At 40.0% G+C, this 22,507-nt stretch overlaps 2 non-coding genes across 2 annotated transcripts; both read left to right on the top strand.

Moving 5' to 3' along the window:
* Positions 1 to 13,926: 13,926 nt before the first annotated feature.
* LOC148580629 (small nucleolar RNA R71) lies at positions 13,927 to 14,034 on the top strand. The gene has a single exon (XR_015895829.1). It is a non-coding gene; the product is annotated as a small nucleolar RNA R71 (small nucleolar RNA).
* Positions 14,035 to 21,735: 7,701 nt separating this feature from the next.
* On the top strand, positions 21,736 to 21,842 carry LOC148580628 (small nucleolar RNA R71). Its single transcript, XR_015895288.1, has one exon. It is a non-coding gene; the product is annotated as a small nucleolar RNA R71 (small nucleolar RNA).
* Positions 21,843 to 22,507: the final 665 nt, after the last annotated feature.

Here is a 22,507-nt window from a genome sequence, read left to right as displayed (position 1 = left end):
CAAATCAAGTGTTAGTAGAATTATAGTCACCATATTCTTCCAACCCCAATTTGGTCCAACATGAGAAAGCATTTCTAGCATGATCTCTTCATTCCTCTTCCAAGGTTCAGAAGAGATCCAAGTATGAATAGCTTCTTTTCCAAGATAACTACCCAATTGGATGAAGATTGAAAGCTTTCTAGTAAAATCAAGAGAAAAGATAGAAGAAGAATAATGAAAACTAATATTGATCCATCAAATTACAACAGAGCTCCCTAACCCAATGAAGGGAGGTTTAGTTGTTCATAGCTCTGGAAATGGAAAACAAAGATGGAAGATACATTCTGAAAAATAAATTAGAAGTGTAGAGTAAATTATACAGAGAGTAGTTCTCAAATTTCTAACTCCCCAAAAAAGGCTCTCCTCTAATTCAAAACTACCCCTATATATACTACTCTTCTGATCTTCTAGTTGGTTCTTCAAGTCTTGGATATGGGCCTTTGGATCTTGAGTTTGAAGCAGTTATCCTCTTCAGTGGGCTTAGCTTTACTTACAGAGAGAAAGTGTGAAGTAGGCAGGGTATTTAGCTCAGGACATTAGTGGCGTTAACGTTAAGTGAGAGTGTGGGTTCGAGAATGTTAGTGACAATCACCTTTTTCACTAACGTTCCTAAGCCAGGGATGATCCACGTTAAATTCAACGTTAGTGGTACCAACGTGACCACTAACGTTGCCTCTAGGTCCTTCGCACACGTTATTGGGACTCACCTTTTCCAATAACATTGAGAGTCTTCCCTTCCCCTACGTTAGAGTCCACGTTAACTTAATTAACGTGGCTCTTAACGTAGGCTTGTCTATCCTTTGAGAATGTTAGTGACACTTACCTTTGTCACTAACGTTCCAAGATGCCCCGACTTCCCACGTTAGAATCTACGTTAACTACGTTAACGTGGCTTCTAACGTGGTGATGATAGCCATCTCCAACGTTAGTGACAAAGGTGAGTGTCACTAATGTTGGCTCATCATCCTTCCCTCCACGTTAGCTTCCACGTTAACTAAGTTAACATGAGAGTTAACGTGGCTCATAGTGGCTCATTGTGGCTCATTCCAACGTTAGTGACAAAGGTGAATGTCACTAACGTTGGCAATTTTTTGCTTTCTCTACGTTAGCTTCCACGTTAACTTAGTTAACGTGGGAGTTAACGTAGCTCAAAGTGACTTAGTCCAACGTTAGTGACAATGGTGAGTGTCACTAACGTTGGCTATTCTTTTGCTTCCCAACGTTAGAGTCCACGTTAACTAAGTTAACGTGGAGGCTAACGTGGCCAATATGAGCTTGGTCCAACGTTAGTGACAAAGGTGAGTGTCACTAACGTTGGCTCCACTTTCTTTCTTCCACGTTAGAGTTCACGTTAACTTAGTTAACGTGACTCTTAACGTGGGCTATGATGGCTTCGAGGACGTTATTGGCGATTACTTTTCTCATTAACGTTGCAAGCTAGCTCCCATTCCACGTTTGTGGTCACGTTAGTTAGACTAACGTGGCTGCTAACGTGGTTCTTTCTTGCTTCCTTTGTCCTGAAATCAAGCAATAAAGTGCATCAAAGTTCTAATCCACATCATGAGACATGCATCATCTAATTTGTCATATAATTCATGCCTAATTCTCATGAAACCATGTAAAGAGCACTATGTTTGCTTGAATCAAGATGTAAGTGAAATCCTACCCAAAACTTGCTTATTTCCTAAGAAAATGCATGAAACTACCCTAAAACAGTAAAGAAAAGGTCAGTGAAACTGGCCAAAATGCCCCGGCATCACAACACCAAACTTAAAGGTTGCTTGTCCCTAAGCAAGTACTGGAACAAGAGAATGATGAATGAAATGCCAAGAGAAATGAGTCATTATTGTGGAAGTTATGTCCTTGGTTTTATGGTGGTTTCATGCATAGTAACTTAGGTTCATTCCTTCACTGGCTTTCAGACCTTTATCATGTCCTGGAATACCCACTTGACTGCACCTTATGAAACTTTTATTCATTGATCCTTTTTGTCATTTCAGGGCTTATTTGTGTTCTTAGACTAGGTGCTCTGTGAGGGGGCGACTCTTTAAGATAAGCTTTCAGCCAGCACTCCCGAACCAGTTGGTTCAAGGTGCTAGGTGTTGAGACACCCCTAAGGGCTTACTCCCTCAAGTCTATTTCCCCCATACATACACACCACAGGCACATGGTTTGTTATTTTCTTTCCTGAGACCTTGGTGTCCAGCACCTCTTTGGGTTACTAAGCGTTCTGTAGCAAAGGTTACTCTTGATAGTGGACTTTCAGCTGATAATCCCGAGTTAGTTAACCCAAGTTACCAAGTGATAAGGCACCCCTAAGAGCTTATTCATCCAAGTAAATCCCTTACACAGGAACACCACAGACACTTGCCCCAAGATTCAAACCCTTGGTGCCTAGCCTTATTTCTTACTCTTTTTCTTTTATTCTTTAACTTTCATTTTTTTCTTTCCCTTTTTCTTATTGGGATCTTGTTATTCAGCTAGTCTCATGGGGTGTGTTTCAAGCATATGATTTAGGACAGATAGTTGCCTTCCCACCTTATTGGTGAACCAACTTAGCTAATCTATTACCACACCACAAATCTAAGAACTTACTCCACAATATGAACTCCACTCTCGTCTTTTATAACAAATATTCTCTTTTTATTTGATTAAAAAGGAGACAAGCAACACAACAAGCAAGATGGGATTGAAAATAATCAATTTGACTAGCAATCATAGACCTAAGCAATGAAAAACTTAAAGGCATAATTCAAAATCCTAACTACCATGGAACATGTTCTATTTCATACATGATTTTCCTTATTTAAAGCTTGAAAAATATGGATCAAAGAGGGAACTCCACCACCTTTTACTCATGGGGTTGCCCATGCTTTTCCTCTTGCTTGTCTTCTTGGTGTTTTTCTTGAGTGCTTGTACTCCCACTTCCCTTGCCTTTTCCAATCAACTTCTTCCAAAAACCAGCATCTTCCATCTTCTTTTTTAGTGTTTCCTTCTGCTGTTTCACCTTCCTTTCCTCTTGTTCTCTGAAATCTTTTTGGACCTCATCATACCTAGGGATTGTAGAGTGTAGATTATGCATATGACTAGACATATAGTTCAACTTAGCTTGAGTGTTTATGTTGAACTCCTCCCTATGTAGTTGCCGTCCTTCATTAAGTACACTGAACTCATTGAATGCCTTCGTCTGAGCTAGCTGGCGTTGGTTGAGTTCTTGAAGGCGCTTATCTTGACGCTCTTGCCTTTCAGACACTTGATTGATGGCTTGAGTGAGCTGAAAATAATGTTCCATTTGCTGTTTCTGCCACTCCCCTTGTTGATTCATCCAATTAGAAAGGAGCTCTTCTTGATGATCCATCCTTTGAGCTTGAATGTGCAGTTGTTGTTCTTGTCCCTCTATATAACTCCTTGCTAGTTCCTCAATGGCTCCATGAATGTGATTCAGGTTTATGTTGGTTGGGTCATAATATTCTCTTTGTTGGTGTTCTTCCTGATGAAACTCTTCTTGGTGAGCTCCTCTTTTTGGTTTTGGCTTTCCTATGTGAGGTCTTCTTTGTTGTTGGGCTGGTGTCACATGAGTTAGACGCTGAAACGTAATTAGCCTCCCAGGATTTAACCAATCTTGGTTGCTATCCTCGAAGACAACCTTGGCCTTCGTGCACAGTCTGAGGATAGTGCTGGGGTACCAAAGCCTTGCACCCAAATCAATCTTCTCAACTGACTCTTGAATCTCCTCAGCTATAAGTTCATGCACATTGATATCTCCACCTTGTACTAAGCAATGTACCATAGTAGCTCGAGTGACGTTGACCTCAGAATTGTTCGCTGCTAGGAGGATAGATCTCCTAACGAGTTCAAACCATCTCTTGGCTTCAGGGCTGAGGTCTCCTCTCTTGATGAACCTGGGTCTCTTATCCGCATACCTTTCCCAGTCAGCTCCTATAACACATATGTCATTCACAATTTGTCCGAGTTCATCATCGTCAGGGCTCTTGCTTACTCTTGCTTGATAACCAAGCTCATTAAAATGTGGTGATTTCAACTGAAGAGTTCTTGTTACAGCATTGGGGCTGAAGTCCACCTCTCTCCCTCTTACGTAACTTTTAAAGGTGGGAGCCTTGGTTTTGTCTTCTCTGACCACATTTGCATAGAACTCTTTGATGAGGTTTGCATTTATCTTCCCCTCTGGGTTCGTAAGCCTTTGCCAACCCCTTTGTTCAATCTTCTCTCGAATCTGTGGACACTCATCCTTGTCAATTTGGAATATTAACTCAGGCAGTATCTTCTTGAACTTTATCCATTCAAATTCGAGTGCATGGAATGCAGTTTTGAATCTCTTCTCATCGAAAGGACTGCTCTCCACTGGTTCCTTCCTCTTTTGCCTCTTGGAGCTTGATGATGCCATGAGTTTGAGTTGATGTGTGAAGAGGGTGGAAGGTACGGATAGATGAGGAATTCGGTTGGTTAGGACAAGGTGTGATGAAGGGATTTGGATGCCGAAGGTGTGTAGTGTGAGGAATGGGAATTGGAATGTGAAGGGAAGTATGGACTAGGACTCACTTATATAGGGAAGTGATGAGTGAATGAAAGGTGTGGATTGATGGGGTGGTTGTGTGATGGACGGATGGGGTTTAGCATGGGGTGAGCACAAGGATCACCAACTTTATGATGGGATTGGTTCAGTTTCAAAGCTTGTTCTTCTTCCAATGTTGCATGGCAACCATTCCCAATGCATTCCCCTTTGAGACACGTGTGAAATACTCCCCTTTTGTGGTGGCCGAATCTTCCTTTCAATTGTCCATCAATTTTCCTGCGAAGCAAGAAAAGGTGTAATTATTAATTGTGTGGATAGTGCCGGCAAAATAAAAATGGGAACAACTACCACTTTTTTTTTTAGTTTTTGTTTATAATTAACTAAGTAGTATTCATGAATGCCAACCAACTAATTAACTGAATGTGTCCGTGTATGCAACATTGGTGACACCATGGGTGACACCAAACTTAGTTTGTGGCCATGTGATGTAAGATTTTTGTTCAATGCTCTAAGAGTAACATCACAATTATGCTCTCTTAGTATGCCTTGAACACCAAACTTGTTCTTTACTATATGCTACATAAAAGGATTCATTCAAGTGTATGTCAGGGTTGGTTTGGAATTCATGAACCTTGCATTATTAACTCTTGTAAAAGCATGTAAAACATGGGTTGCCTCCCATGAAGCGCTTCTTTAGCGTCACTAGCTTGACGTTTTTTCCTTTGTCAGGGTGGCTGGTAGTGCTTCAAATCCTCCCCCCTTGCAGTAATTCTATCTCCATGGGCTTCATCAAGGATTTTCACATGTTCTAGGGAGAGAACTCTGTTGATGGTAAAAACTTTAGGTAGCTGAGATGGGATGGTGGGGAGATCGGGGGGAATAACTGGGAAGTACGCTGAGATTACTTTATCCCCTGGAGAGAAGTCTTCTGTAGGGATCTTCTTGTTCCTCCACCTCCTTGGTACCTTATTCTTTGTTCCTTTTGATGTTGCCTTGCTCTTTGTGACCTCCTCTTCCAAAGAGATTTTGTTGCTAGTCTCATATAACTCTGGTGGTTTAGGTTCCTCCTAATTTTCCTTGAGCTGTGTCAGCTTCTGAATGCCTTGTTCATCAACTAAGGGGATTCCCAAATGTGCTGGTTGTGCTTCCGTGCCTGTTTCTTCCTTCAGTATCTCACTGTGATCTTTGCTTGGTTCTTTGTTGATACACACAAAACTTGTCTCTCAACAAGTTTTCTTCGGCAAGTATACCGAATTTGTCGTCAAGTAAAAACTCACAATAGAGTGAGGTCGAATCCCACAAAGATTGATTGATCAAGCAACTTTAATTAGAGGAATGTTCTAGTTGAGCGAACCAGAATTTGATTTGAGGTTTGCAGAAAATTAAATGGCGGGAAAGTAAATAGCAGAAACAGTAAATGCTAGAAATAAAGAGCTGAATGTAAATGACGGAAAGTAAATTGCAGAATCTTAAACAGGAATGGGGTAATTGCTCATAAAAGTAAATGGTAGAAATTAAAGAGAATGGGTAAGATCAAAAATGGGGAGTTCATTGGGCTCAAGAGATGTTGCATTCTCCGGATCAAGTTCATTTTCATCTCTTCCTTAATCAATGCATTCATTGATCTCCTTGGCAATCTTAAGTGATCGAATTCCAATTTCTTGGTAATTTAATCTCTCAAATCTTGATCAATAGCCAATTCCTTGGTCAATTTCTCATGAGAAGAGATGAAGTATGGTCATTGATTATACCACATGCATTTCCCAAATCAAGTGTTGGTAGGATTATAGTCACATATCAATCCAAACCCAATTTGGTCCAGCATGAGAAAGCATTTCTAGCATGATCTCTTCATTCCTCTTTCAAGGTTCAGAAGAGATCCAAGTATGAATAGCTTCTTTTCAAAGATAACTACCCAATTGGATGAAGATCGAAAGCTTTCTAGTAAAATCAAGAGAAAAGATAGAAGAAGGAGAATGAAAACTAATATTGATCCATCAAATTACAACAGAGCTCCCTAACCCAATGAAAGGGGTTTAGTTGTTCATAGCTCTGGAAAATGAAAACCAAGAATGAGAATACATGATGAAAGTAAAACTAGAAGTACAGAGAAAGTAAAATACAGAGAGTAGTTCTATGCCAAAGGCTCCCTAAAGTTTCCAACTCCCCAACTAATTCAAAGCTATTCCTATATATACTACTCTTCTCATCTTCTAGTTGGCTCTTCAAGTCTTGGGTATGGGCCTCTGAATCTTGAGTTTAAAGCAGTTATCCTTTTCATTGGGCTTAGCTTTGTTTGCAGAGAGAAAAGATGAAGTAGGCAGGGACTTTGACTCAGGACGTTAGTGGTGTTAACTTTAAGTGAAAGTGTGGGTTCGAGAACGTTAGTGACAATCACCTTTTTCACTAACGTTCCTAACCCAAATATGATCACGTTGACTTCAACGTTAGTGGCACTAACGTGACCACTAACGTTGCCTCTTGGTCCTTCGCACACGTTATTGGGACTTACCTTTCCCAATAACGTGGAGAGTCCTCCCTTGTCCCTACGTTAAAGTCCACGTTAACTAGGTTAACGTGGCTTCTAACGTAGCAGTGCCAATTCTTTGAGAACATTAGTGACACTTAACTTTGTCACTAATGTTCTAATGTGCCCCATTCCCATGTTAGTGTCCACGTTAACTAGGTTAACATGGCTTCTAACGTAGTAATGCTAGCCATCCCCAACGTTAGTGACAAAGGTGAGTGTCACTAACGTTGGCTCATCATCTCTTTATCCACGTTAGCTTCCACGTTAACTAAGTTAACGTGGGAGTTAACGTTGCTCATGGTGGCTCTTGGTGGTTCACCCCAACGTTAGTGACAAAGGTAAGTCTCACTAACGTTGGCTATCAATTGCTCTCTCCACGTTAGCTTCCACGTTAACTAAGTTAACGTGGGAGTTAACGTGGCTTATGGAGGCTTGGCCAACGTTAGTGACAAAGGTGAATGTCACTAACGTTGTCTTCTCTTTTGCTTCTTAACATTAGAGTCCACGTTAACTTAGTTAATGTGGCAACTAACGTGGCCAATTATGAGCTTGGTCCAACGTTAGTGACAAAGGAGAGTGTCACTAACGTTGGCCTTGTTGTCTTCTTCCACGTTAGAGTTCACGTTAACTTAGTTAACGTGACTCTTAACGTCGGCTTATGATGGCTTCGAGGGCGTTATTGGCGATTACCTTTCTCATTAACTTTGCAAGTAAGCACCCATTCCACGTTAGAGGTCACATTAGTGGGACTAACATGACTGCTAACATGGTTCTTCTTTGCTTTCTTTGTCCTGAAATCAAGCAACAAAGTGCATCAAAGTTCTAGTCCAAGTCATGAGTCATGCATCATCCAATTTGTCATATAATTCATGCAAAATTCTTATAAAATCAAGTAAAGTGCACAATGTATGCTTGAATCAAGATGTAAGTGAATATCTACCCAAAACTAGCTTATTTTCTAAGAAAATGCATGAAACTACCTTAAAAACAGTAAAGAAAAGGTCAGTGAAACTAGCCAAAATGCCCTGGCATCAGAACACCAAACTTAAAGCTTGCTTGTCCCTAAGCAAGTACTGGAACAAGAGAATGATGAATGGAATGCCAAGAGAAATGAGTCATTCTTGTGGAAGTCATGTTTCTGGTTTTATGGTGGTTTCATGCATAATAACTTAGGTTCATTCTTTCACTGGCTTTCAGACCTTTATCATGTTCTAGAATACTCACTTGATTGCATCCCATGAGACTTTTATTCATTGATCCTTTTGTTGTCATTTCAGGGCTTATTTATGTTCTTAGGCTAAGTGCTCTGTAAGGGGGTGGTGCACGAAATTGTGTTCCATGTTCTTTGTACTTGTGTGAGATTAACAATATATAATTGTATTGAATCCTCATTGTGGCTCTATGTGTGGACACAACTCCGTTCAACTAACCAGCAAGTGCACTGGGTCGTCCAAGTAATACCTTACGTGAGTAAGGGTCGAATCCCACGGAGATTGTTGGTATGAAGCAAGCTATGGTCACCTTGCAAATCTCAGTCAGGCAGATTTAAACATGATACTTTATTAGATTAAAATAAACAATAAAAGGGATAGAGATACTTATGTAGATTCATTGGCAGGAATTTCAGATAAGCGAATGGCGATGCCTTTCGTTCCTCTGAACCTCTGCTTTCCTGCTATCTTCATCCAATCAGTCTTACTCCTTTCCATGGCTGGCTGTATGCAAGGGCATCACCGTTGTCAGTGGCTACATCCCCACCTCTCAGTGAATCATATGCTCACGCACCCTGTCACGGCACGGCTATTCATCTGTCGGTTCTCGATCATGCTGGAATAGGATTCACCCTCCTTTTGCGTCTGTCACTAACGCCCAACAATCGCGAGTTTGAAGCTCGTCACAGTCATTCAATCATTGAATCCTACTCAGAATACCACAGACAAGGTTTAGACCTTCCGGATTCTCTTGAATGCCGCCATCATTCTAGCTTACGCCACGAAGATTCTGGTTAGGAGATCTAAGAGATATTCATTCTAGCTTAATTCATGTAGAACAGAAGTGTTTGTCAGGCACGCGTTCATAAGGGAGAAGGATGATGAGCGTCACACATAATCATCACCTTCATCACGTTCTTGGGTGCGAATGGATATCTTAGAAGCGAAATAAGAAGAATTGAATAGAAAACAGTAGTACTTTGCATTAATCTTTGAGGAACAGCAGAGCTCCACACCTTAATCTATGGAGTGTAGAAACTCTACCGTTGAAAATACATAAGTGAAGGTCTAGGCATGGCCGAGATGGCCAGCCCCCTAAACGAGATCACAGGATCAAAATACAATCCAGGATGGTCTAAAAGACTAGTAAAAGGTCCTATTTATAATAAACTAGTCACTAGGGTTTACATGAGTAAGTAATTGATGAATAAATCCACTTCCGGGGCCCACTTGGTGTGTGTTTGGGCTGAGCTTAAGTGTAGCACGTGCAGAGGCCATTTGTGGAGTTGAACGCCAGTTTCTGTGCCAGTTTGGGCGTTCAACTCTGGTTTTGGATCCTTTTCTGGCGCTGGACGCCAGATTTGGGCAGAAGGCTGGCGTTGAACGCCAGTTTACGTCGTCTATTCTTGGCCAAAGTATGGACTATTATATATTTCTGGAAAGCCCTGGATGTCTACTTTCCAACGCAATTGGAAACGCGCCATTTCGAGTTCTGTAGCTCCAGAAAATCCACTTTGAGTGCAAGGAGGTCAGAATCCAACAGCATCAGCAGTCCTTTTTCAACCTCTGAATCTGATTTTTGCTCAAGTCCCTCAATTTCAGCCAGAAAATACCTGAAATCACAGAAAAACACACAAACTCATAGTAAAGTCCAGAAATGTGAATTTAACATAAAAACTAATGAAAACATCCCTAAAAGTAACTAGATCCTACTAAAAACATACTAAAAACAATGCCAAAAAGCGTATAAATTATCCGCTCATCACAACACCAAACTTAAATTGTTGCTTGTCCCCAAGCAACTTAAAATCAAATAGGATAAAAAGAAGAGAATATACTATAAATTCCAAACTATCAATGAAACAGAGCTCCAATCATATGAGCGGGACTTATAGCTTTTTGCCTCTTGAATAGTTTTGGCATCTCACTTTATCCATTGAGGTTCAGAATGATTGGCATCTTTAGGGACTTCAGATTTCGAATAGTGTTATTGACTCTCCTAGTTCAGTATGATGATTCTTGAACACAGCTTCTTTATGAGTCTTGGTCGTGGCCCTAAGCACTTTGTTTTCCAGTATTACTACCGGATACATAAATGCCACAGACACATAATTGGGTGAACCTTTTCAGATTGTGACTCAGCTTTGCTAAAGTCCCCAATTAGAGGTGTCCAGGGTTCTTAAGCACACTCTTTTTTTTGCTTTGGACCTTGACTTTAACCGCTCAGTCTCAAGTTTTCACTTGACACCTACACGCCACAAGCACATGGTTAGGGACAGCTTGGTTTAGCCGCTTAGACCAGGATTTTATTCCTTTAGGCCCTCCTATCCACTGATGCTCAAAGCCTTGGGATCCTTTTTATTTGCCCTTGCCTTTTGGTTTTAAGGGTTATTGGCTTTTTCTGCTTGCTTTTTCTTTTTCTTTCTATTTTTTTTTTTTATTCTTATTTTCGCCCTTTTCTTTTTTTCTTTTTTTTTTTTTTTTTTTTTGCACACATTGTTCTTTGCTGCTTTTTCTTGCTTCAAGAATCATTTTTTTTTATTTTTCAGATTATCAAATAACATGTCTCCTAGTCATCATTCTTTCAAGAGCCAACATATTTAACACTCTTAAACAACAACTTCAAAAGACATATGCACTGTTCAAGCATACATTCAGAAAATAAGAAGCATTGTCACCACATCAATATAATTAAACTAAGTTCAAGGATAAATTCGAAACTCATGTACTTCTTGTTCTTTTGAATTAAAACAGTTTTTATTTAAGAGAGGTGATGGATTCATAGGACATTCATAACTTTAAGACAAAGTTATTAACTACTAATGATCATGTAATGAAGACACAAACATGGATAAGCACATAACATATAAAACGAAAAAAAAAAACAGAGAAAGTAAGAACAAGGAATGAGTCCACCTTAGTGATGTCCTTGAGCTCTTCTATGTCTCTTCCTTGTCTTTGCTGCTCCTCCTTCATTGCTTTTAGATCTTCTCTGATTTCATGAAGGATGATGGAGTGCTCCTGATGTTCCACCCTTAGTTGCTTCCAATAATTGTGTGGAAGAAAATGAATCCCCTGAGGTATCTCAGGGATCTCTTGATTTGCAGTCAAATGTTCTACCACTGAGCTATAGACCCTTGATGGAAGCTTTTGTCTTCCCTTTCCTCTTTCTAGAGGTTTCTCTGGCCTTAGGTGCCATCAATGGTTATGGAAAAAACAAAAAAGCTATGCTTTTACCACACCAAACTTAGAATGTTGCTCGCCCTCGAGCAAAAGAAGAAAGAATAGAAGAATAAGAAGAAGATATGGAGGAGATGGATGGGAGTGTGTATTCGGCCATATGGGTGGGATTGGGTGGGAGAGAGATGTTGAATTTTTGAAGGTAGTGGGTGTATGGATGTGAGTGGTAAATGGAAAAAAAGAAGGGATGATCATGAATGGAAAGAGAGATGATGAGGTAGGTGGGGATCCTGTGGGGTCCACAGATCCTGAGGTGTCAAGGCATTTACATCCCTGCACCAATTTAGGCATGTAAAATGCCCTTGCACACAACTCTGGGCGTTCAGCGCTAGGTTGGTGCCCTTTTTGGGCGTTCAACGCCCCTTTGCTGCCATTTCTGGCGTTGAACGCCAGAACCATGCTTGTTCTGGGCGTTCAGCGCCAGGATGCTCCCATTCTAGGCATTCAGCGCCAGAACTATGCTCTGTTCTGGCGTTTGAACGCCAGACAGATGCTCTTCCAGGGTGTGATTTTTCTTCTGCTGTTTTTGATTCTGTTTTCAATTTTTATATTTATTTTGTGACTCCACATGATCATGAACCTAAGAAAACATGAAAAACAATAAAAATAAGAATTAGATAAACATTGGGTTGCCTCCCAACAAGCGCTTCTTTAATGTCAATAGCTTGACAGTGGGCTCTCATGGAGCCTCACAGATGTGCAGAGCTTTGTTGAGACTCTCCAACACCAAACTTAGAGTTTGGATATGGGAGTTCAACACCAAACTTAGGGTTTGGTTGTGGCCTCCCAACACCAAACTTAGAGTTTGACTGTGGGGGCTCTGGTTGACTCTGCTTTGAGAGAAGCTTTTCAAGCTTCCTCTCCATGGTTGCAGAGGGAGATCCTTGAGTTTTGAATACAAGGGAGTTCTCATTCCATTGAAGGACTATTTCACCTCTGTCAACATCAATCACAGCTCTTGCTGTGGCCAGGAAAGGTCTTCCTAGGATGATGGATTCATCCTCTTCCTTTCCAGTATCCAGGACTATGAAATTAGTAGGTATGTAAAGGCCCTCAACCCTTACTAATACATCTTCTACTTGTCCATAAGCCTGTCTTCTTGAGCTGTCTGCCATCTCTAGTGAGATTTTAGCAGCTTGCACCCCATAGATTCCCAGTTTCTCTATTACAGAGAGGGGCATGAGGTTTATACTTGAACCAAGGTCACACAGAGCTTTAAAGATCATGGTGCCTATGGTACAAGGTAATATGAACTTTCCAGGATCCTGTCTCTTCTGAGGCAATGTCAGTTGATCCAGATCACTTAGTTCATTGATGAACAAGGGAGGTTCAACTTCCCAAGCATCAATGCCAAACAATTTGGCATTCAGCTTCATGATTGCACCAAGAAACTTGGCAGTTTGGTCTTCAGTGACATCCTCATTCTCTTCAGAAGAGGAATACTCATCAGAGCTCATGAAGGGCATAAGGAGGTTCAATGGAATCTCTATGGTCTCTAGATGAGCCTCAGAGTCCTTTGGTTCCTCAGAGGGAAGCTCCTTATTGGTCACTGGACGTCCCAGGAGGTCTTCCTCCTTGGGATTCACGTCCTCTCGTCTCCTCACAGGTTCGGCCATGGCACTTATGTCAATGACCTTGCACTCTCCTTTTGGATTCTCTTCTGTATTGCTTGGGAGAGTACTAGGAGGGATTTCAGTGATCCTTTTACTCAGCTGGCCCACTTGTGCTTCCAAATTTCTAATGGAAGACCTTGTTTCATTCATGAAACTTACAGTGGCCTTAGATAGATCAGAGACTAGATTTGCTAAATTAAAAGCATTTTGTTCAGAGTTCTCTGTCTGTTGCTGAGTGGATGATGGAAAAGGCTTGCTATTGCTAAACCTGTTTCTTCCACCATTATTAAAGCCTTGTTGGGGCTTTTGATCCTTCCATGAGAAATTTGGATGATTTCTCCATGTTGAGTTATAGGTGTTTCCATAAGGTTCACCTATGTAATTTACCTCTGCTATTGCAGGGTTCTCAGGATCATAAGCTTCTTCAGGAGAAGCCTCTTGAGTACTGTTGGATGCAGCTTGCATTCCATGCAGACTCTGAGAGATCATATTGACTTGCTGAGTCAATATTTTATTCTGAGCCAATATGGCATTCAGAGTATCAACCTCAAGAACTCCTTTCTTCATAGGCGTCCCATTACTCACAGGATTCCTTTCAGAAGTGTACATGAACTGGTTATTAGCAACCATGTCAATGAGTTCTTGAGCTTCTGCAGGCGTTTTCTTTAGGTGAATGGATCCACCTGCAGAAGTATCCAATGACATCTTAGATAACTCAGACAGACCATCATAGAATATATCCAGGATGGTCCATTCTGAAAGCATGTCAGAAGGACACTTTTTGGTCAACTGTTTGTATCTTTCCCAAGCTTCATAGAGGGATTCACCTTCTTTCTGTCTGAAGGTTTGAACATCAGCTCTAAGCTTGCTCAGCTTTTGAGGAGGAAAATACTTGGCTAAGAAAGCCGTGACCAGCTTATCCCAAGAGTTCAGGCTGTCTTTGGGTTGAGAATCCAACCATAATCTAGCTCTGTCTCTTACAGCAAAAGGGAAAAGCATGAGCCTGTAGACTTCAGGATCTACTCCATTAGTCTTAACAGTATCACATATCTGCAAGAATTCAGTTAAGAACTGAAAAGGATCTTCAGATGGAAGTCCATGAAACTTGCAGTTCTGCTGCATTAGAGAAACTAATTGAGGTTTAAGCTCAAAGTTGTTTGCTCGAATGGCAGGAATGGAGATGCTTCTTCCATGTAAATTGGAATTAGGTGCAGTAAAGTCACCAAGCATCTTCCTTACATTATCATTATTTTCGGCTGCCATCTCCTTTTCTTGCTCGAAAATTTCTGAAAGGTTATCTCTGGATTGTTGTATTTTAGCTTCTCTTAATTTTCTCTTCAGAGTCCTTTCAGGTTCTGGATCTGCTTCCACAAGAATGTTCTTATCCTTGCTCCTGCTCATATGACAAAGAAGAGGGCACAGAAAAATAATAATAATAATGGAGATCCTTTATACCACAGTATAGGGATTCCTGTGTGAGTGGAAGAAGATGGGGAGACAAAGAATGTAATATAATGGAAGAAACACAACTGTGAGGAGGCTAGATATGTGAGATGAGATGTTAGGATATGAATGAATAAATAGAATGAGATGGGAGAGGGAGAATTTTCGAAAATATTTTTGAAAGAGTTAGTGATTTTCGAAAAATGGTTTTTGAAAATTGTTAGTATTTTTTTCGAAAATTTTTTTTAAAATTAAAAATAAAAATAAGAATAATTAGTTAATTAAAAAGAAATTTTTGAAAAAGAGGGGAGATATTTTCGAAAATTAGAGAGAGAGAGAGTTAGTTAGGTAGTTTTGAAAAAGTTAAGAAACAAACAAAAAGTTAGTTAGTTAGTTGAAACAAATTTTGAAAAGATAAGAAGTTAGGAAGTTAGAAAAGATATTTTTGAAAAAGATAAGATAAGAAGATATTTTTGAAAAGATATGATAAAATTAGTTTTGAAAAAGATTTGATTTTTAAAATCACAATTAATGACTTGATTCATAAGAAATCACAAGATATGATTCTAGAACTTAAAGTTTGAATCTTTCTTAACAAGCAAGTAACAAACTTCAAATTTTTGAATCAAAACATTAATTGATTATGTTATTTTCGAAAATTTGGTCTAAAAATAAGAAAAAGATTTTTGAAAAATATTTTTGGAATTTTCGAAAATAACTAAAAATTTTGAAAAAGATTTGATTTTTGAAAAAGATTTTGAAAAAGATAAGATTTTCAAATTGAAAATTTGATTTGACTCATAAGAAACAATTTGATTTTAAAAATTTTTGAAAAAGTCAATCCAAATTTTCGAATTTGATGAGAGAAAAAGGGAAAGAACATGATGAACAATGAATGCATGCATGAATGCTATGAATGTCAAGATGAACACCAATGCTATTGAAATTTTTAGATCAAAACAATGAATGCATGCATGAATGCTATGAATGTCAAGATGAACACCAAGAACACTATGAAGAACATGATGAACATCAAGAACATATTTTTGAAAAATTTTTAATGCAAAGAAAACATGCAAGACACCAAACTTAGAATTCTTTAATGCTTAGACGCTAAGAATTCAAGAATGCATTTGATAAACATGAAAAGACACAAAACAAAAAATCATCAAGATCAAACAAGAAGACTTACCAAGAACAACTTGAAGATCATGAAGAACACTATGAATGCATGAATTTTCGAAAAATGCAAGATGCACATGCAATTGACACCAAACTTATGATATGACTCAAGACTCAAACAAGAAACACAAAATATTTTTTATTTTTATGATTTTCTAATTTTTTTGGATTTTTATTTTATATTTTTTGCATATTAAAAGGAAAAATAAGGATTCCAAAAATTTTTAATATGAATTCCAGGAATCTTGCATTCTTAGTCTAAAGCTTCAGTCCAGGAATTAGACATGGCTCACTAGCCAGCCAAGCTTTCAATGAAAGCTCCAGTCCAAAACACTAGACATGGCCAATGGCCAGCCAAGCTTTAGTCTTTAACACGAGAGTATATTGCTCTTTGATAACAAATTGCATGCCTCAGTCCAAAAGAATTTAGACATGGCTTTACAGCCAGCCAGGCTTCTCATGCTTCATGAAACACTAGAATTCATTCTTAAAAATTCTGAAGCCATAAAATAATTTATTTTTGAAAACACATTTTTATATTATTATTTTCGAAAACAGATGAGAAAATTTTAGAAATATTTTTGAAAAATTTTTTGAAAAGAAAACGAAAAGAAAGTTACCCAATCTGAGCAACAAGATGAGCCGTCAGTTGTCCAAACTCAAACAATCCCCGGCAACGGCGCCAAAAACTTGGTGTTGTTGCCGGATCAAAAGGGAATCTGGCACTGATGTTACCGGACCAAAAGCTTGCCGAAAACTCAAACAATCCCCGGCAACGGCGCCAAAAACTTGGTGCACGAAATTGTGTTCCATGTTCTTTGTACTTGTGTGAGATTAACAATATATAATTGTATTGAATCCTCATTGTGGCTCTATGTGTGGACACAACTCCGTTCAACTAACCAGCAAGTGCACTGGGTCGTCCAAGTAATACCTTACGTGAGTAAGGGTCGAATCCCACGGAGATTGTTGGTATGAAGCAAGCTATGGTCACCTTGCAAATCTCAGTCAGGCGGATTTAAACATGATACTTTATTAGATTAAAATAAACAATAAAAGGGATAGAGATACTTATGTAGATTCATTGGCAGGAATTTCAGATAAGCGAATGGCGATGCCTTTCGTTCCTCTGAACCTCTGCTTTCCTGCTATCTTCATCCAATCAGTCTTACTCCTTTCCATGGCTGGCTGTATGCAAGGGCATCACCGTTGTCAGTGGCTACATCCCCTCCTCTCAGTGAATCATATGCTCACGCACCCTGTCACGGCACGGCTATTGATCTGTCGGTTCTCGATCATGCTGGAATAGGATTCACCCTCCTTTTGCGTCTGTCACTAACGCCCAACAATCGCGAGTTTGAAGCTCGTCACAGTCATTCAATCATTGAATCCTACTCAGAATACCACAGACAAGGTTTAGACCTTCCGGATTCTCTTGAATGCCGCCATCATTCTAGCTTACGCCACGAAGATTCTGGTTAGGAGATCTAAGAGATATTCATTCTAGCTTAATTCATGTAGAACAGAAGTGTTTGTCAGGCACGCGTTCATAAGGGAGAAGGATGATGAGCGTCACACATAATCATCACCTTCATCACGTTCTTGGGTGCGAATGGATATCTTAGAAGCGAAATAAGAAAAATTGAATAGAGAACAGTAGTACTTTGCATTAATCTTTGAGGAACAGCAGAGCTCCACACCTTAATCTATGGAGTGTAGAAACTCTACCGTTGAAAATACATAAGTGAAGGTCCAGGCATGGCCGAGATGGCCAGCCCCCTAAACGAGATCACAGGATCAAAATACAATCCAAGATGGTCTAAAAGACTAGTAAAAGGTCCTATTTATAATAAACTAGTCACTAGGGTTTACATGAGTAAGTAATTGATGAATAAATCCACTTCTGGGACCCACATGGTGTGTGTTTGGGCTGAGCTTAAGTGTAGCACGTGCAGAGGCCATTTGTGGAGTTGAACGCCAGTTTCTGTGCCAGTTTGGGCGTTCAACTCTGGTTTTGGATCCTTTTCTGGCGCTGGACGCCATATTTGGGCAGAAGGCTGGCGTTGAATGCCAGTTTACGTCGTCTATTCTTGGCCAAAGTATGGACTATTATATATTGCTGGAAAGCCCTGGATGTCTACTTTTCAACGCAATTGGAAGAGCGCCATTTCGAGTTCTGTAGCACCAGAAAATCCACTTTGAGTGCAGGGAGGTCAGAATCCAACAGCATCAGCAGTCCTTTTTCAACCTCTGAATCTGATTTTTGTTCAAGTCCCTCAATTTCAGCCAGAAAATACCTGAAATCACAGAAAAACACACAAACTCATAGTAAAGTCCAGAAATGTGAATTTAACATAAAAACTAATGAAAACATCCCTAAAAGTAACTAGATCCTACTAAAAACATACTAAAAACAATGCCAAAAAGCGTATAAATTATCCGCTCATCCGGGGGCAACTCTTTAGAATAAGCTTTCAGCCAACACTCCCGAACCAGTTGGTTCAAGGTGCTAGGTGTTGAAGCACCCCTAAGGACTTACTTCCTCAAGTCTCTCCCCCATACATACACACCACAGGCACATGGTTTGTTTATTTTCTTTCCTTGAGGTCTTGGTGTCCAGCACCTCTTTGGGTTACTAAATGTTCTGTAGCAAAGATTGCTCTTGATAGTGGACTTTCAGCTGATAATCCTGGGTTAGTTAACCCAAGTTACCAGGTGATAAAGCACCCCTGAGAGCTTAGTAATCTAAGCAGATCCTTGGTATAGGAACACCACAAACACATCCCTCAAGACTCAAACCCTTGGTGCCTAGCCTCTTTTCTTGCTATTTTTCTTTTATTCTACAACTTTGATTGTTTTTTCCCTTTTTCTTATTAGGATCTTGTTATTTAGCTAGTCTCATGGGGTGTGTTCAAGCATATGATTCATGACAGATAGTTGTCTTCCCACCTTGTGGTTGAACCAACTTAGCTAACTTATGACCACACCATAAACTCAAGAACTTACTCCATAGTATGAACTCCACTCTGGTCTTTTATAAAACACTCATTCTCTTTTCATTTGATTCAAAAGGACAAGGATACAATTAAGTAAAGAAATGATGCAGTAATGACATTCAGACTAGAAAACACAGCCCTAATCAACAAAAAGTTTAAAAGACAGAATTGAAAAAGGTTCAAACTAACATGGAAGCATGTTCTATTTCATACAAGATCTTTCTTATTTAAAGCATAGAAAAAAAGGACCAAAGGAACTCCACCACCTTTTACTCATGTGGATGCCCATGCTCCCCTCCTTGTTTGTCCTCTTTGTGTCCCTCTTGAGTGCTCGTATGTAGTACCCTCCTTTTGTGGTGTCCGAACCTTCCTCATTTAATTGTCCAATCAATCCCCTTCAATGCTCCTTTCCTTTTTCCTATAAAAATAAGAAAAATTAATATCATTGAGAAATTAAACTTTATGGCTAGAATAATAAAGAAAATGAACTAGATTGTTTATTCATGAACACCAACTAACTAACTAACTGTGTATCCTTATATACACATTGGTGGCACCTTGGGTGACACCAAACTTAGTTTGTAGCACTGTGATGAAAAAGTTTTGTTCAAGGCTCCAAGATTAGCATGCTCTGGTTTGCATTCATGCTCTCTCGGCATGCTTTGAACACCAAACTTATTCTTCACTATATACTGCCTAATAAGGATTTCACCAAGTGTTTGTCAAGTTTGGGTAGGAATTCATGAATATTGACTTATTCACTATTTTCTAAAAGCATATAAAACATGGGTTGCCTCCCATGAAGCGCTTCTTTAGCGTCACTAGCTTGATGTTTCTCCTTCATCAGGGAGGTTGATAATGCTTCAAGTCTTCTCCTCTGGCAGTAGACCTATATCCAGTGGTTGTATCAATGATCTCTACATGTTCCAAGGAGAGAACTCTGTTGATAGTGAAGACCAGGGGGGATATTTGGGAAGTAAGCTGAGATCACTTTGTCCCCTGGAGAGAAGTCATCGGTAGGGATCTTCTTGTTCCTCCACCTCCTGGGTACCTTCTTCTTTGTTCCTTGTGATGTTGTCTTACTCTTTGTGACCTCCTTCTCTAAGGAAATGTGGTTACTGGTCTCATATGATTCTGGTGGTTTGGGTTCCTCCTGATTTTCTTTGAGCTGTGGCAATTGCTGTTTGCCTTGTTCATCAATCAAGGGAGTTCCCAGATGTGCTGGTTGTGCTTCAGTGCTTGTTTCTTCCTTTAGTATCTCACTGTGATTCTTTCTTGGTTCCTTGTTCTCTTGATCTGTTTCTTGTGAGAGTTTGAAGACATTAAAGCTGAGTTGTTCATCATGGATCCTCAAGATAGCTCCCCTCGCTCTACATCTATGAGTGCTCTAGCTGTAGCTAGGAATAGTCTTCCCAATATGATTGGGTGAGTGTGACTCTCTTCCATGTCCAATATGACAAAGTCTGTTGGGAGGAAGTATTTCCCAACCTTTACCAACACATTTTCCACCACTCCTATTGCTTGTTTTTGAGTTTTATCAGCCAGCCTGATGACTACATCTGTGGGCATTATCTCATTGATCTGCAGCCTCTTCATAAGGGATAAGGGCATTAAGTTGATGCTTGCTTCCAAATCACAGAGTCCCTTATCAAACATGTTTTCTCCGATGGCACAAGGAATGTAGAAACTCCCTGGGTCCTTTCATTTTGTAGGCAACTCTGGTTGAATGAGGGCGCTGCACTCCTTGTTCATCACTATAGTTTGGCCTCCCTTGAATGTGCTTTTCCTGGGAAGCAGTTCCTTCATATACTTAATGTATGCAGGAATTTGTTGGATGGTCTTGATGAATGGTATGTTTACATGCAGAGATGCAAACAAGTCAAGAAATCTTGAGTATATTCTCTTCTCCACAGCACCATTGAGCAGTTGGGGAAAGGGTGCATAGAGTCTCAGCAGCTCCTGTTGTGAGATTTTTGGTTCTTGGTGATCTTTTTCTTTCTTCTCTGCTGAGGTATCTCCAGGTTGTTCTGACGGCTTGTTTGGCTTGTCCTCAGTCTCCTTACCACTTATAGTGACCATCTTGCAATCTTCCCATCTTACTTTCTTTGTTTCACCTCTCGGATTTTTCTCTGTGTCACTTGGGAATCCATCTGTAGGTTTGGAAATCTGCTCAGAGAGATACCCCACTTGAGATTCCAACCTCTTGATGGTGTCTCCCTGGTTCTTAAAATTTGCTCGCACTTCCTCCTTGAACACCTTGTTGTCTTGAATCTCTTTGCATATGCCTTCAAGCAGGTTCTCAATCCTTGAGAGTCTATCATCAGATGATGGTAGGTTGGGATTGAAGGTAGAAGGATGAGGAGTGTTATTTTGGTTTTGATATGGATGTGGAGAGGTGTTATTATGGTGGTGTTGATATGTTCTCTGTATGAATTGTTGGTGAGCTGTATTGTTGTTGGGGTTGTGACGTCTCTGATCTTGGCTTTGATCTTGTTGATTCCCCCACCCAAAGTTTGGGTGATTCCTCCAACCAGGGTTGTAGGTCTTGGAGTATGGGTCATGATTTTGTCTAGGTGAATTCCCAATGTAGTTGGCTTGCTCTTGCTCACTCTCTGCCTCTACATTCACTCCCTCTTGGGTTGTTGATGAGGTAGTCATCGCTGCTACTTGGTTCCTCTCCATCTTCTTGGTGAGGTCAGCTAATTGCTTGGTAATGAGCTTGTTTTAGGCCAGCAGAGCATCTACACTGTTTAGCTCCATCACTCCTCTAGTGTTCCCTCTTTCGGAGGCATAGAAGTAGTCATTCTCTGCTACAGTTTCAATGACATCTATGGCCTCCTCAATGGTCTTCTTCTTGTTCAGAGATCCCCCGGATGAGTGGTCTACTGCTTTCTTTGATTCATAAGAAAGGCCTTCATAGAAAATGTGTAGCTGCACCCATTCATTGAACATATCTGGTGGACACCTCCTTGTTAGGTCCTTAAACCACTCCCATGCTTCATATAGAGTCTCACCATCCTACTGCCTGAAAGTTTGAACCTCAGCTCTCAGCCTGTTGATTCTTTGAGGAGGATAAAATCTGGCTAAAAATTTGTTCACCACCTCTTCCCAGGTTGTCAAACTTTCCTTAGGGAAGGATTCCAGCCATTTAGATGCCTTATCCTTGAGTGAGAAAGGGAACAAAAGTAGTCTATAGGTGTCAGGATGAACACCATTAGACTTCACAGTATCGCATATCCTCAGGAAGGTGGTTAGATGTTGATTGGGGTCTTCTTGGACGCCTCCTCCGAATGAACAGTTGTTCTGAACAAGGGTGATGAGCTATGGTTTTAGTTCAAAGTTGTTGGCATGTATGGTTGGCTTTTGAATGCTACTGGACATTAGGATTTTCGCCAGTAAAGAACTTCATAAAAACAGTCGCGTTGTAGATATAGTCTCTAAACCGATAGAAATCCCTTCATACAAACATTTTGGTTGTCACAAGTAACAAACCCCTTTGAAATTGATAACCGAGTATTCAAACCTCGGGTCGTCTTCTCAAGGAATTGCAGGGAGGTATGTTCTTATTATTGGTTATGAGTTTTGTAAATTGGGGAGATTTGGAGTTTGGGCAATGGGCACAGGTATATTTTCAAAGCAATAAAAATAAATATATAACTGAAAAATAAACTTTTGGCAAGGTATGAGAAATTAAAAGTCCAGACTTAGTTATCCTTATC

Source organism: Arachis ipaensis, chromosome B10, assembly GCF_059453495.1.
Source record: "Arachis ipaensis isolate K30076 ecotype BB chromosome B10, ASM5945349v1, whole genome shotgun sequence".
NCBI lineage: Eukaryota > Viridiplantae > Streptophyta > Magnoliopsida > Fabales > Fabaceae > Arachis > Arachis ipaensis.
This window is presented reverse-complemented; position numbering and strand designations above follow the sequence as displayed.